The sequence below is a fragment of the Acinonyx jubatus genome, chromosome A3 (genome assembly GCF_027475565.1).
Source record: "Acinonyx jubatus isolate Ajub_Pintada_27869175 chromosome A3, VMU_Ajub_asm_v1.0, whole genome shotgun sequence".
NCBI lineage: Eukaryota > Metazoa > Chordata > Mammalia > Carnivora > Felidae > Acinonyx > Acinonyx jubatus.
The window spans coordinates 20,532,524-20,547,950 of NC_069388.1; positions in this window are offsets into that span (position 1 = coordinate 20,532,524).

Below are 15,427 nucleotides of genomic sequence, written 5' to 3' on the forward strand. Positions count from 1 at the left end.
CACCTCAGCCCAGTGATGGAACCCAGCCTCGCCAAGAATGGGACAGCCTGACATTGTGTGTGTGCCCTGATGTGATGCAATATGACGTACGCGTCACCTTCTATGGCATATTCTTGCCAAAAATACTTAACCTGATTTTAATCATGAGGAAAATTTAGACAAATCTAGAATGTGGGGCATTCCACCAGCCTGGACTCTCTTTTACAAAGTTAATTTTTTATTTAAAGGTGGGGAGCTATTCTAGATTAAGAGGGAGTAAAGGGGCATCAACCAAAAGTACATAAAGCGTGGACCTTGGTCGGATCCTGGATTGAGGAAGTGAAGGGCTACAAAAGAATTTTGTAGACTATAGAGAATTTAGCTCTTGTGTGTATATGAGATGCCATTACCGAAGCAACGTTAATACTCTGAGATGCGATCACGGTGTTGTGGTCATGGAGGACGGCTCCTTCCCTCATTCTTCGGGGATGCCTGCCAAGGGGAGGGTGAATGAGGAAGAAAGAAAAGCCTAAATGTGCCAAAGTGTTCACCATCGGTGAATCTAGGTGAAGGGTATTCAAGGGTTCCTTGTACTTCGCTTTCGATTTCTCTGCGAGTTTGATATTTTTCGAAATAACAAAATCTGGACACTGGGAAGGAATGCAGATCCCGGAGCCCCGTGCCTTGAAGGTTCGGATTCCGTGGGCCTGGAGTCAGGCCCAGGCTCTGTGGTTTTAAGGGGTGCCCAGGTGATTTTTCCCTGACGCAGGGCCTCGCCATCCCTGGAGGTCCCCTCCCCCCCCCCCCCCCCCCCGCTAACAGCACCCCCCCCCACACTGGCTGCCCTCCAGTTCCCCAACACCTTGCAGATACGGTACTCCCATCTCCTGGAACATCCTGTTCCCTCGTTCTCTGCTGAAACCCCACGGGTCTTTCAGGTCTCAGCCCCAATGTCACTTCCTCAGTGAAGGCTTTCCGGAAGCCTCTCAGTTAAACCCCCTGGCCTTGGCTCTCATGGTCCCCGGGACCACAGCTATCATTTTACATCTCTTTGTCACCATTGGATTCATGTCTGCCTCTCCCGTTTGGACAGTGTGAGGGGTTGAATGGTGTTTCCCCCTCCACCCCCCCCCACCCTCCCTTCAAATGTGGGGAGGACCCTCAGGACCTCGGAATGTGACTGCATTTGGAGACAGGACCCGGCTGACACCTTGATCCCGGACTTCCATCTTTCAGCACTGTGGGAAAAGGAGTTTCTGCAGTTTAAGTCCCCAGTGTGTGTCTCCTGTCCTGTCCTGTCCTCTGCTAGCGGACAGATGGGTGGGGCGCGTCCCCCAGCAGGCGCCAGGTCTGTTTTGTCTGCAGGAGGAGCACAGGGAGGATGAAGGGATCCTGCTTCACAAGGTGTGGGAAGGGTTTACAGAGGCCCTGCCGCCGGTCCCAGCTAGCTCCGGGGTTCAATAAACAGCTCCCGGATGCGGCAACATTTTGGACAGCGGGCAGCTTCAGGTTTGTGTTTTTGTGGTCGCCGTGGTGGCCCTCAGCTCTGTGTCCATCTGGCCGCTGTCACTCTTTGCTTCTGGGGGAGGACAGAGACCACCCGGAGCAAACAAAGTCGTTCTCCACTCCTGAGTGGTAACACCCACGCTGGAAAGTCAAAGCGCTCGTCCTGGGTTACGCCTGGGACAAGAGAGGAAGGGCCTGGCAGAATGCTAGAAATCCAGGCTCCGCAGATGAAGCAGCGCTTATCCCCACACAGGAGGCTCGGCTTCTGCGTTCTTGAGCGAAGGCAAGCAAAACACCCAGGCGAGAAAGGTTGCCGGCCGGCAGAAAGGCAAAGCAAGTTCTTCCTCTCAAGGGAGGAACAGGCCAGGGATACGACACAGGAATCCCTTGGAGTGAGGGGGAACCCAACACCAGTACAGCCACTTTAGAGAGGACTTTTGCACTTGTTTGGAAAAGTTGGATATGCGTGTCCTGTGACCCAGAAACTCCACTTTTAGGAGGACCTGGCCTGGAGCAAGGCTCCCACCGGTGTAGGAAAAGAGGAGTCTAAGAATATTTATTGTAGTTTGATTTGTAATGGTAAAAGATGGGCAACATTCTGAATATCTACCGACAGGGGACTGGAGATCAATAAGCGAAGGGCTATTTTATTTATTAAAAAAAAATTTTTTTTATGTTTATTTATTTCTGAGACAGAGACAGAGCATGAGCAGGGGAGGGACAGAGAGAGACGGAGACACAGAATCCGAAGCAGGCTCCAGGCTTCGAGCTGTCAGCACAGAGCCCGACGCGGGGCTCAAACTCACAAACCGTGAGATCATGACCTGAGCTGAAGTCGGTCGCTCAACCGACTGAGCCACCCAGGCGCCCCTACGAAGGGCTCTTTTATTATGATGGAATTCTAGACAACACAGAAAATGAACTAAAATAGAGCTACCTGTGTCAACACAGACAAATCTAGAAAACAAAAATGTGAGTGAAAACGAAAGCAAGTTGCAAATGGATCCTTGCAATGTGATACTTTTATATTTAAACACACAGCAGCATCCAGTTATGATACATACACTCGCCGTAGAAGTGTGAAACAGTGGCCCCCGTAGATCTAGTCCGCTCTGCACCGCTGTGGGCTAAGCCGTAGGGATTCCCTCGTTCTCTGGCTTCTTGCAGAGCTTAGCCAAAGGGAGGCACCAGCAGGTTTCGGAACACTGAAGAAACAAGGCCCTGTGATTTGCCAGTATCCCTCCGCTGAAGCCAGGGCCTCCTTTGGGGGGTCCTCTCCGTGCTTTGGTAATTGCTCACTCCCCTCACCTCAGTTTTCCCATTCGTAAAATGGGGATGATAAAGATGCCTACTTTCTAAGTTCATTGTGTGGACCTGGTGAGCCCAGGTACTTGGCACAGTGCCCGCCAGGTTATAAACACTCAGAAAGTTAGCTTTTATTATTATCAATCATCCTTTCTCTAGGCCTACAAGGAAGCACCGCCCTCTTTCTTACACATAAAAGTCTCCTGGCTTCCTTTAACGTGACTTGAAATTTCAAAATACAAGTCTGCAAGGAATCTCTTCTCTGAAACCATGGGAACCAAGTGTGCTCTGGAATTCAGGCTCTGGGGTTTCATAAATATAATGTGGTGCATATACTCTATATCAGTGATTCTCATACTTGAACATGAATCAGAATTACTCTTAGGGGTCGTTGAGGCACAGATGGCGGGACTCCATCCCAGAGTTTTTGATTCAGGTCCGGGGTGGGGCCTGAGAAGTTCCATGTTTGACAAGATCCCAGTTGATACTGATGCCACGGGTCTGGGAACCACACTTGAGAACCAGTGCCATTATATAACACCCCTAGAGGGGATCTAGGGCAGCACCCCATAATCAAACACTGATATTTCTGCTGTGAACTGTCAGTGAGAGACGATGCATGGCCTCACGTCAGTTCAGATTGGGTCTAGCTATTGAGCGAGCTTTTGTAAACTGATGAAAACCTTTCACTTTTCAGAGAATTTTGGATTTTAAAGGAAAGTTTAAGGGATTGGGGACTTGTAAATGAAATCTCATGACCAAAGACAAACGCATACAAGAAACAGTAGTGTTAGATTATGCTTTTTCATGTTTTTTTTTTTTTAATTTATTTTTGAGAGAGAGAGAGGGCGAGCTGGGGAGGGGCAGAGAGAGAGGGGGACAGAGGTTCCAAAGCGGGCTCTGCGCCGACAGCAACGAGCCAGATGCGGGGCCCGAAGTCACAAACCGTGAGATTATGACCTAAACCAAAGTCGGATGGTTAACCGACTGAGCCACCCAGGCACCCCAGATTATGCTTTTTAAAACTACACTTGACCCGCCACCATCAGGGATTGTGACTGAATGAATGAATGAATGAATGAGAATAAGCTGCTCGTGAGGGAGAACAGTAGGTCTCGCATTCTCCCTATTGGCCACCAGGTGGCAACAACAGCTCTGCCTCAAGGCTGGGGAGAACGTTGGATGGAGAGGGGCGGTCCGTGCCTTTCCGTGAGAGAGCCAGGCTCACGGTAGCTGCTCTAGAAGAGCCTTTGGGAATTCATGGTGCTATGTAACTACCCCAAAACCTTAATGGGGCAAACAACCATTTTATTATGCTCATAAATTGTGGATCTCAAATTTGAAAAGGGCACAGTAGGGACAGTTTGTCTCCGTTCCACATGTCTGGGGTGTCAGCTGGGAAGACTCAGGGGTTGGGGGTGACTCAACAGCTCAGAGCGGGAATCACCTGGAGGTGTCGTCACTCAGTGTGTGATGTCCTTGCTGGGTGTCAGCTGGGACCTCAGCTAGATCCGCAACAGGAACATCTACGTGGGGTCTCTCCATGTGAGCGTGGGATTCCTCGCAACATGGCAGCTTGCTTCAAGCGTGAATGTCTCCACCCAGCCTCAAGGGGAGAGAACACGGACTGCCACGGGATGGGAGGAATGTCAAGGTCACTGTGGTCATTTGCTAGGGCCGCCATAACAAAATGCCACAGACTGAACAGCTTAAACAATAAAAATCTACTTCCCATACCTCTGGAGGCTAAAAGTCCAAGATGGAGGTGTCAGTGGGTTTGGTTTCTCCTGAGGCTTCTCTTCTTAGCTTGCAGATGGCGGCCCTCTTGCTCTGTTCTCACATGGTCTTTCCTCTGTGTGCCCACCCCTGTGTCTCTGTGTGTCCACATTTCCTCTTATAAGCGCACCAGTCAAACTGGATTAGGGCCACCCTGATGCTTATTTATTTTGGACGGAAAGAGCGACAGAGTGTGAGTGGGGGAGGGGCAGAGAGAGGAGGAGACCCAGAATCCGAAGCAGGCTCCAGGCTCTGAGCTGGCAGCACAGGGCCCGACGTGGGGCTCAAACTCACCAGCCGTGAGATCGTAACTTGAGCTGAAATCCAACGCTTAACCAAGCCACCTAGGCACCCCCTTAATCACATTTTTAAAGACCTTATCTCCACATTCTGAGATACTAGGGTTAGGGCTTCAACATATGAACTTGGGGGGACTCAATTCAGCCTATAACAGCCACACTGTCAGAAGAGCATGTGGGATGGGAGACAGTCCTACGGCCATCTTGGGAAAACACAATCTGCACGGCCCCCCCTCCCCTCATTGCACCAAAGGCTCCAAAGGCATCACAGTTTGTTAAGCACATCAGACTCAGCCTACCCCCGTGCTTTTGAACACAATGTTCTGCCTGCCCGGGATGCCCTCACCCACCCTGCTCTAATAGGCCACCCTCATTCACCCGTCCAGAGCTCACTGCTCGTCCAGAGCATTCCTGACCTCTGTCCCGGGTCATCGCTGACCATCATTATCTTCACCACCACTCTTGCCAGCCTGGCCACAACCACTGCCACTCATGGGCCGCTTCTTTGTCCCAACCTAAGTTCTACTGGTCTCATTTAATCCTTAACCCTCGAGGTCAGTTTTATAGATGAAGAGGCCAAAGCAGAGAAGTCAGCAACCCAGAGCTATGAACAAGTAAATGGCAAAGTCAAGACTTGAACTCAGGTCTGCCTGCTCCGGAGCCTGTGTTTGTCACTTCTTACCCTCCGGGGCCTCTGATGGCCTCCTCTGTGCCACCCCCACTTTGGTTCAACCCTCCTATCAAAGCATCAACCCCTGCAATGATTCGGACTGCACCAGCTCTGGTCCCATCTGCTGGTCTTACCGGCTTATGCTCTGGCTGCTCCAGGGACGGTCTCACCTGAGACTGTGAGGAGGCCGAGGGCCCAGCACGCCTTGCACGTTACATTGTCCACTACGTTGTAATGCGGTCACATTGACGGTTCACCATGAACCACGTCTCTCAGTATTGACGCCTTTGTGTACCCCCTCCCACGTGGACTTGGGACTTGCCCCAGTGACTTGTTGTGGCCAGGGGGACATCAGCAAATGTGATGCGAGTAGGCGCTCCAGAAGCACGCGTGCACAAGCTTGGAACACTGCCACCTTGTGCACAAAACCGGACTATACCTGAGGATGGGAGACCTTGGGCAGAGAATGACCCTGTCGCCCTACCTGTCCCAGGAATCCCAGCTGGGGCCTGGATTGCCCATGGTCATAGCCAGCGTGCATGTTTTCGTCTCAGATTTGCCTTCTTCACTGACCTTCTCAACCTCAGGGACTGACTTTCTTTCCCCAAGTTCACACAGCCTGTGAGTGGAGGACTCAGAATTCCAGCCCAGGTCTGGCCATCTAGAAAGCTACAACAATAGCAGCAAGAATAACAATAATTAATAAATATCATAACAAAATACAAAATAAGTAAAATAAAATTTAAATTAAAAATCATAAAAATAGATAAGGAGTATAATAATAAATATGTTATTATTATAATTTTACTTTTTTGCTATAGTCCTCTACTTAGTATCAAGGACATTATAGATTTGAACCTTATTTGGTATACTTTTATCTCCATATTCTTGTTTAGATTTTCAGGATAGCACACTGCTCTTTAATTAGAATAGCCATGATGTTGGGGCACCTGGGTGGCTCAGTCGGTTAAGTGTCCGGCTTTGGCTCAGGACATGATCTCACTGTTCCTGAGTTCAAGCCCCGCATCGGGCTCTTTGCTGACAGCTCAGAGCCAGGGGCCTGCTTCGGATTCTGTGTCTCCCTCTCTCCCTGCCCCTTCCCTGTGCACGCTCTGTCTCTCTCTGTCTCTCAAAAATAAATAAAACATTAAAAAAAATAGCCACGATGTTGCCACCTTGCCGTCCATTTGTTTGTTCCATTATATTAATACAGTATTCTTCCTGTTTCCTTTCTTCTTTAGTTCCTTTGCTCCAGGCACACAGTCTTGGGCTCGGTCTGTGCATGACTGTAGCAGGTATAAGCCAGGATCCGTGACATCCAATCCCAAAGCACTGCTGGAGTTAAGGCAAGCACAGTACAGGCCCCAAAATGTTACAAATAACCCAGCTTTTGTTTTTCAAATGCCATGAAAGGAAATGCAGACGCGAACTTCCCAGGAACACTTAACTCAACGCCTTGTTTCCCCCCTGGCCACTACCCGCACACCTGCCAGTCTTCCCAGTTCCCCTGTCTCTCTCGACCATCTCTTTCCTGTCCTGCTTCCTCAATTTCTCCCAGCCTCTGCAGTTCTGTCTCCCTCTCCCTGCTTCCTGGATTCTACATCACAAGGCTTAACTACCTGTTGCTCACACGACACTAGAAATGTCTGATTTTTTACGTTTAAAAATCCAGGGGCGCCTGGGTTGGCTCAGTCAGTTAAGCATCTGACTCTCGGTTTTGGCTCCGGTCATGATCTCACGGTTTGTGGGTTCGAGCCCCGCACTGACAGCATGGAGCCTGCTTGGGATTCTCTGTCTCCCCTCTCTCGCTGCCTCTATCCCATTCGTGCTTTCTCTTTCTCTCCAAAGAAATTAATAAAAACTTTAAAAATGTGTTTTTAAATAAAAGTAAAGTCCAACAGATTCTCACTCAGGTCCTGAGGACTAACAGGGGAGCGTTGTGGGGCTGGTGGACACAGCATCACTAAACAAACATCACTGATACGAATCAATTCCATTCCTGCATGCCGGCAACAAACAATTAGGAAATAGACTTTTTAAAAAAAAGATGCCATTTACGATAGCAATGAAATCTAGGAGGTGTCTAGGAATAATAAACCACATAAGATCTTTATGGAGAAAATTAGAACACTGTAACTCCGGACAGTGAAGAATTAAATGTTCCAGACTTTAATAAAAGGTTCGCACGTGAAATAAATAGCATATACAAAACCCGTACGGAAAAGATATATATGTCCCATGTCAAACTAGGTAAAGGATATAAATGGGGAATGCTCAGAAGAAATATAGGTAAGCAGAAATCAAAGAGCTATTCACTAAAACCACAGTAAGATATAATGTACTGAGCATTAGAAAAAGATTTTAAACTTATAAATATGCAGGATCTGTTGAAGTCTGGAAAATGGGTGGCTACCTGTAGACAGAGTGTAAATTGGTATCATTTGGGACAGTGCTTTGAAGTACCAGTCGACATTTAAAACATCCTCTCATCCAGCAACTTCATTTGCAGAGTGTATCCTTTCCGAATATTGCGCGTGTGCGGGGATATTCACTGCAGCGTGATCCCTAAGGGAATAAATTCAGAAACAGAGCTATTTAGGGGCGCCTGGGTGGCTCAGTCAGTTAAGCGTCTGACTTGGGCTCAGGTCATGCATGATCTCGTGTTCGTGAGTTCGAGCCCCACATCGGGCTCTGTGCTGACAGCTCTGAGCCAGGAGCCTGCTTCGGATTCTGTGTCTCCCTCTCTCTCTGCCCCTCCCCCGCTCACACTCTGTGTCTTTCTGTCTCTCAAAAATAAACAAAGATTAAAAAAAATAAATAAGTTTAGAAACAGAGCTATTCAAACGCTATTTAAAAGCAGAATTGTTAAATAAATCGTGACATGAACTATCATGGAATACCATTCAAATGTTCGAATGAATGAGCTGACTTCACAAACAATGTGCAGAAAATATATGAATAAAACTGGTGTAGTCCTACTGCATGACATGAAGACCTGAACAAAGGAAAAAGGCACTTTTCCATTTGGGGCTAGAAGAGTCAATAAAGGAAAGATACCATCTCTCATTTCTCGATCTGTAATTTTAATGGGATGCAAATAAATATTCCAACAGGATTTTTCTGGAACTTCACAAACTGATTCCTAGGATCATGCAGGAAAAAAAAATTTTTGAAGTCCTTAAAAAAAGAGAGAGAATTCTGGGGAGACAAACTCTGTTGCATTTTAAAGTGTGCAACAAGGTAAGAGTACGAGTTCATTATGAATTCAGGAACAGACAGAGAGATGAATAGAGCAGATGAGTGAGTCTGGAAGTAAACCACAAAATATAAGGTCATTTAATAAATAATGAAGGTGGCATTTAAATCAGTGGAGAAAAGACAGATTACTTAATAAATATTGTTGGTACAATTGGCTAGTTATCCGAAAAGTAATTCAGCTGGAGTCCTACCATAAACCTCCCAACAGCAACTCCAACTGGATAAATAAATCATGATACATGCGTGCAGTGAAATACTCCAGAGCAACGGGCATGAGCGAACCACGGCTACATGCGACAGGGATGGGTCTCAAATTTTTATTTAATGCTTATTTTTGAGAGAGTATGAGCCGGGGAGGGGCAGAAAGAGAAGGGGACAGAAGTTCTGAAGCAGGCTCCGTGCCGACAGCAGTGAGCCCGATGCGGGGCTCGAACACACGAACCGTGAGATCGTGTCCTAAGCCGAAGCCCGACACTCAACTGACTGAGCCACCCAGGTGCCCCACAACAGGGATGCGTCTTCAAGACCATGGTTAGGGATGCACAATTAGGTGGCAAAACTATAGAGAGCACAAAAAAGAATATATTAGAAGTTGATACAGTGGTTTCTTAACAAGGGAAAAGGACAGATTTTGATCAGGAAAGATCATATTGGGGGTTTCCGGGGAGGGGCATGGACGCCAATGTTCAGTTTCTTGACCACCATGATTACACAGGTGCTCATTTTCTAACAAGTTGTTAAGTTATATGCATTTATAGTGTATGCCATTATGTTTTTTTTACATTAAAAGGTTTAAAAGAACTAAATATATGGAAAGAACACATAAGATTTTTTTTTCATTATCTCAGAGTAAAGCTTTTCTAAAGATGAGATAAAACCCAAAAGCAATTTTAAAAGACTGCTTGATTTGAGACCATAAAGAATTATGCATGGAAAAATACCTCAACAAAAGTCAAATGACAAACACCCATTACAGGAAAATGTTTGCAATTCTTACCACATTTCTTAGTATAAAAGGGCAAAGGGTCGGGGGGCAGTTTTTCAGAAGGCTGTGAATGAGTTATCCATGGAACATAACACAAAAACAAAGATAAAAGAAAGAACACGGAGGTTCTCTTTGTACTGATGTGGTATGATTTCCAAGATATACTGTTATACTGTGCATAGCACGCTACTGTTTGTGGGGAAAGCATATATAGGTCATGGACATGCTGATCACATTCTCACGGAGTTGTCATGTTTGTGACACATATACACATACATACGTTTTTCAAAGATGAGAAAGAAGCCACTCCGTATGCAACGACGTGGAATGACATCTAAGACATATCGCTATGTGACAAACAAAACAAGGCTAAATGAGAGTACTAATGCTTTTTAATTTAATTTTTTTAATGTTTATTTATTTTTCGCAGAGAGAGAGAGAGACAGAACGTGAGCAGGGGAGGGGCAGAGAGAGAGGGAGACAGAATCCGAAGCAGGCTCCAGGCTCCGAGCTGTCAGCACAGAGCCCAATGCGGGGCTCGAACTCACACACTGCGAGATCATGACCTGAGCCGAAGTCGGACGCTCAACCGACTGAACGACCCGGGTGCCCCTTTAATTTTATTTTTTTAACGTTTATTTATTGTTGAGAGAGACCGAGAGACAGCGTGAGAGTGGAGGAGGGACACAGAGAGAGAGAATCCCAAGCAGGCTCCGTGCAGTCAGTGCAGAGCCCGATGCGGGGCTCAAACCCATGAACCAATTGAGATCGTGACCGGAGCTGAAATCTAGAGTTGGACGTTTGACTGAGCCACCCGGGCGCCCTGGAAAATGGTGGTATTCTATCATTCCTTCTTCTTCTATTCGCTGGGAATCCTCTATAAAGAAAAATTCCCCTGTCATGTTATCTGTTTACCATGGGGTACATTTGGTATGGGAAAGGCAAGATGAATACCTGCTTCTTTCACTTTATATCCTTTTCAAAATTATGAGCTGATTCCTCCAAAGATTACCAATGATGAATTCATGGATTTCGACATCTGATGTGCTTTAACCCTTTGTTTGTGTTCTTTCTGATGCTCCAACGATCTCATTCCTTGGCCAGTGGGAGCCACTTCAAGTTAGCTCCTGGGTTCTTCAAGACGACCCGGGAGTCTTTGGGAATCTTTGATAGTTTCCTTGCTTTCTGATGCAACAAGATTTTCCAGGTTCATCTTGTATAATTCCTGCCCCAGAACGGGAAGCAGTCATTTCTCCAAGGAGCCCTGGTTCCTTTTAATAAGAAACAGTGCCTTTTAATGAGCCCTGGTTCCCTTTAATGGGAAGCCACACTGGGGGTGTTCCTTGATACTGGGTTGTTCATTATTTCTAGATCCTATTTCAAGTAAGACGGTACTATGTTCGGAGAGAAAATACATCATGTGCTCTGATACTTGTGATCCAAATTCAGGATTATAGGACTTTTAATTTTTGATTTTATATTTTTATCTTTGGTCTCTTAGGCTGGAAATGTTGGTTTCTAACAACATTAACATAATTATTTGCATACATATGTATACATATATATACACATATATATGTGTGTATATATATGTATACATATGTGTGTGTGTGTATATATATATTCATATCTTCAGAATAGCCATACCAATGCCATTACTAATAACATAATTGCTGAAAACAGCAAGATTTGCTTACAGTTGTTTTGTTCTTAGACTATATCCCACGAAAGATGTACATTCACTTACTGGACTTTTTTTCTTCATTGCTGTGAAAAAAGTCACTTAAAATAAAATCACCTAATTAAAGTCACCTCATTGAAGACATAAAACTAAGACCCCTCTGTGTAAGTAGGCTGCCAACTTGATAATGAGGTTCACTTGTGCCACTCTGCTTTTGATTTTTAAGGATTGTGCTCACATTGTGAATAAAAAGTTGGTTTGTTTTATAACTGCATGTAACATACACACAGTTCCAAAGCCAAATATACAAAGCGTGTATTGTTAATTCAAAGTCATAGTCAGAGGAGAAAGAAGAAGAGGGAGATTGCAAATACAGACAACGGACAAATAGTTTTACCTTCATTTTTAAGCAGAGATATGTCAAATGAAATGCTATTATTTGGGCAATATATAATTAAGCAAAGCTACCAATTACTTTTTTTTTTTTTTTAATTTTTAAAGATACCAACCTTTTTGAAGATTTATTTTTACAGCACGATTACGTTTCTCTGAAACCCAGATGACTTAAGAGAGTCCTTTGTTACAAATAACATTTGCAGCCAAAGTCAGAGCAGGATGAGAGTCCCACATTTTATCTGAACGGGCTCTTTGAAACAGCTTTCTGCTGCTCTCAGGAGAGTGCCTGCTTTTCCAAACTTTCAGGGGGAAGAGGGACCGCCTCCTTCTTTCTGAGAGTCTCTTCCCTAGAAATTGCCAATGAGGAAGATCTTCATTCTCAAGGTCGAGCCTTGAGCAGGCCTGGGAATTCAGAAGACAGAAAGGAAAAGAGCTTTGGGGAGTTTGCCAACTCTGCTCCCAGAGCTCACAAGGGGCCAAGGCCCAGGAACCTCACCTTCCCCAGCCACCCCCTGCTTTTATCTTCTTCACCCAAGCAGACTCTCTGGAAGCTCTTTTCATTCTGGTCCTTCTCCAACATCAGTCCCAAATTCAGAAAAGAGGCTTCGGGATATTCTGCATCCACGTCACCTTTGGTGCGCCCCCAAAGTGGGGGCACCACAGGTCTGTTTGCTCATCCTATGTCCCAAACCCAAGGCTCACCACACAGAGGGGATGCCAGGATGAACTGGGTGTAATTGGCAGGTCCCCAGACTTCCCAGCTACCTCAATAATCTTGGAAGAGCTTCCCTACTGTCAGACCCAGAATGTGGGGAGAGCTGCCAAGAAGAGGCTAGATTCTCCTCCTCCTGGGGGGGGGGGGGGAGGGTCTTTGTAAATGTTTCGGTTTTATTCAGATTCTTATTTGTGTACTTTAGCAACTGGGTGTGCCTTTTCACAATGGCTGACGGGAAGGCCTATGACAAAGCCTGACAGGACCGCTATCAACAAAAAGACTTCCTCAGTTCATACTCTTGGAACATCCTTTACTGCGAGGGCATGGACATTTGCTGGCAAGGATAACGCCTTCTAGATTTAACAACACTTCTATTTGACCCAGTCCAAAGAATTGCTGGTGTTCCAAGGTGGGGAAGGATCATCAAGTAAACTCCTCCTCCCAAACTAAAGTTGAAGAGTTTCCAGAGGTTCGTCTAGACTGAGGAATGCCCATCAACTTGGCTCCCGGGCAATCCCCAGATGGTTGTCCAGGCTGGGACAGGGCTGGCAGGATCCAGTACAGCCCCCTCCCAGCCAAGTGTTCAACAAAATGTTACTCAGGCTGGAAAGAACCAAGCAGGTGAATGCATCTTCCAGACAACTCTTGTTGTCCAGGTTGGAGAATGGCTATGGGGAGAATCCCAGTACACTTCTTCTAGATGGTTTCCAAAATCTTCCTTCCAGAAGGAAGCCTCCGCCCGTCCTGTGGCATTTCCTGAGAAGAATGTGCAAGTACTGAAGCCAAGGAAGCCTCCCCCCCGCCATCACTTTCTTGACCAGTAAGAGTCAACATGCAGGTAATCTATTTTTCTAGATTTCTCCAAGACTACCGACTAAATTTAAAAAATTAAAAACGTGTTACGGGGTTTACACCATAAGTGAATAGCAAAGCACATGACACCAACAGCAAATCTCCAATGTGAAAAATGGAGTTCTATGTGACAACATTCTTACACTGTAGGTGAAGTGTTCTAGAATTAATGGCAGACTATGATAAGCATGTACACTGTAACTTCTAGATCACCTTTCCAAAATGACAGAGACATAACTAGTCAGAGGAGATAAAATGGAATGCTAAATCACACAGGGCTAAATTATGTGCTCTGGCCAATGAAAGAAATCTTGAGTAGGTGTGCTATACATAATGTCAGTTCTTGGTGGAAGCATTTCGGAGCCGGGACCGGACTCCTGATGTTCCTGGTTCCTTCCTTTGCGTTGAGATGGCAGAATCCTAAGATGGCGTGCAATGATTCTGTGGGACAGTGCATGCCCCCCACCCCCAGCCCACACGCACATGCTGACATTCACTGGACACACAGCATACGAAATACACCTTGTGTGAAGACTCTGAGGTTTTCGGTATTTGGTGGCTATGCTTGCATTCCCGGAGTAAAAACCACTTGGTCACCATGTATTATCCTTTCATGTGCTGATGGATTCCGTTTGTAAATAACTGACTTAGTGTTTACTTCACTGATATTTTTAAGGGAGGCTGGGCTATGGTGGGTGTGTGTGTGTGTGTGTGCACGCAATCAGATTTGGACAGAAGTTATGCCTAAAAATAATGTAGTAGAGAATTTTTGTTTTCTATGCTCTGAAAAGTTTAAGGAACATTGGAAGGATCTGTTCTTTAAAGGCTAATAGAATTCTGTGAACATAACTGGATCAGGAGCCTTTTTGAGGGGGCAGCTCTGTGACAATGGTCTTTAGTTTCTGTATGGAAATGGGTCTTTCCAAACTTTATAGATCTCTATCAGGGTCAGTCTTGGTAAATGACATTTGCCTAAAATATGATGATTTTATCTATATTTTCAAATGTATTTGCAAAGACTTGTCCCACAGTTCTGATTTTTCTTGTTTTAGTATTATTTCCTTATTTCATGAATTTGTTCTTTCTCTATTCGTTCCACTAAATTTTTGTTGGTCTTTTGCTAGCAGGTTTTGTAGTATTTCTTAAATGTTATTGTGGTTTTTTTTCAAATAAGCATATTTTACCATTTTCGTTTATCATTATTCAATTTCTTCTGCCAACTCCTTAGTGTTATACAGTGCCTTTAGAAAGTCTGATGACACCTAATTTTCCTTTATAGTGCAAATCACTTTGTCTTTTCGCCTGAAGGCCCAGAGGACTTATTTGGCTAGGATTTTCTTAGAGTTGGCACTTCTGAGCCAGTTTTCCCAAGCATGTACACAGCATGTCTCTGCAGTACTTCTATTCAGAACATTTTCTCTTAAGGGGTAAAGTATTATCCAATTACCCTTTAAACATGAATTTCGTTCCATTGTTTCTCTTCTTCCTTTACAATATAAAATTCAACACAGTCAAATTTTCTTCAACTATGTTCCGCTTGATTCAGGTTCCTTTGCCTTATCTGTAACTTTCTCTTAATTCTCTCTCATTTGGTTATTTCGTTTTCTTTCTTTCCGGGTGAGTATCTCCCGCCTTGAGCAGCTTGGATTTAGGATTCTGAGATCATTTTTCGGTTTTATTCAGTTCCTTTCCTGGGTCCTGTCAGTTCCCATTTCACATCCGTCTGGTCATTTCTACCCAAAGCTCTCCATTTCTGTTGTGGCACCCTCCCGACTATATGTGCTTACCTAATTATTTAATTCATGTCAGAATGCCGCACTGCAATTTTCCTCTGGCTTCTTTTCCCTCAGTGTTTTCTGCTCACAAGTTTGACTTCGAATTTTCTGGATTTGGTCTTTTCTCGCAGATCCCCATTAGGATGCTGCAGTGTTACTAATGTTCACAGTCGAGCGTGTTAGGTTCACCTGAGCAACTCTCAGCTGGAGGATCCGGGTAAGGAGCAGAG